This window comes from Mizuhopecten yessoensis, unplaced genomic scaffold, assembly GCF_002113885.1.
Source record: "Mizuhopecten yessoensis strain PY_sf001 unplaced genomic scaffold, ASM211388v2 scaffold10767, whole genome shotgun sequence".
NCBI lineage: Eukaryota > Metazoa > Mollusca > Bivalvia > Pectinida > Pectinidae > Mizuhopecten > Mizuhopecten yessoensis.
The window spans coordinates 58,669-60,177 of NW_018408711.1; the positions used below are offsets into that span (position 1 = coordinate 58,669).

Consider the following 1,509-nt stretch of genomic DNA (forward strand, 5'->3'; position numbering starts at 1 on the left):
TTTTTGTTAAGCCTTTAACAAAATAAATAGCTCAGACTTACAATCTACATTTGACACTTGAGTTCAATAATGGACAGATCAAATTATGGAATTTGTACCCGTAATCAATAATTGAAAAGGCAAGCTGATCAATTTTGAGTTATATTATCAAGTATTGGCCCATCACTAGTTACCATTAGATGTAAAAAAAATAAAGAGACAAACAAGAGGCCTAGAGGGCCTGAATCCCTCAACTGGATATTTAAACATCACGGGAGTATATTCTGATTAAATACATCATGTACTGCAACTTTAGGCTCTGTCTCTCAGCATATTGAAAGAGAATACTTTAAACACTTATCAATATTTCCCCCTTATCGGACCCCGCTCCTCTGCCCCCCGGAGGGTCACACCCTCTGTTTATACAAAATTGGGTCCCCTTTGACCAAGGATACTCTAACTCCAGGCCAAATGTAGTCAAAATCCACTGAGCTGTTCGACTTCAGGACAAGTGGACACCAAGGATGAAGCTTACTAATTTTAAAAAGATTCATTCCCCGGTTCTTAAGAAAATACAGACGGGTGGTGACCTAAAAATAATTTACACATACCAGCATATAAACAGTTTCAAGCATTGTGAAACATGATACATTTTTATATGCACTACCTCCATTGTTCAGGAAATGCCTCTTCACTGTAGGAGTTGTTCAGGTATCAAGGAAGTAGACGGTCTGCTGTAAAAAAAAAAAAAAGTGATCAGGTTGGCAAACTGGCACTTCATAACACTTCATGCTGACCGAACCAGACCTACAACAATTATGTCATTGAGATTTCAGTAATATTTGTACATATGCACATGAAAAAAAATGATAACGACTTGGAACAAGTATTTCAAATTAACTTAAATCAAAGATATGTTTGATAATTGGTCAACAATATCGACATCCAATATCACTCAATAACCACTGTTCCCATGAACTATAGCTATAGATTTATCATCTCCTATACGAGACAAGTTTTAATATGACATCTGCAACAAATGCATATGGACAGGCCGAGGTTATGCACATTTTCCTCGAATGAGGCATAGTTGATTGAATCTGATGTCATCATCTAATAACAGTAGAACATTTAAATCTTGATTTTTATGCTAATTTCAGGCGGTTAGTTTTAATTAGCTGATCACTGTATGCTGTTCTGAATATGAAATTTGCATCCAGTTCTCAAATTTATCAAAATTAATTATGAAGCATGAACAGGAAAAAAATGTACATTTTATAGTTCCGAGGTATTTGAAATCCTTACTGTAAATATTGAGATAAAATCATATAAAACAAGGGTATTGCTACTTTTTTGGTAATAGATTAATACCCTTATGTTTTATATGATTTTTATCTCAATTTACAGTCAGAATTTCAAACACTTGTGATTGGATACTTGATATCAAAGTTTCGTATTAAACGTGTCGCAACCTTCCAAGACCGACTTGTCCCTTTGTCAAGCTATGACAGCACCAATATCAGTTCTGTA

At 34.8% G+C, this 1,509-nt stretch overlaps 1 pseudogene; it reads left to right on the forward strand.

Annotated features, from left to right (window-relative positions):
- Positions 1 to 719, forward strand: part of LOC110462268 — a 10,169-nt pseudogene extending 9,450 nt beyond the window's left edge.
- Positions 720 to 1,509: the final 790 nt, after the last annotated feature.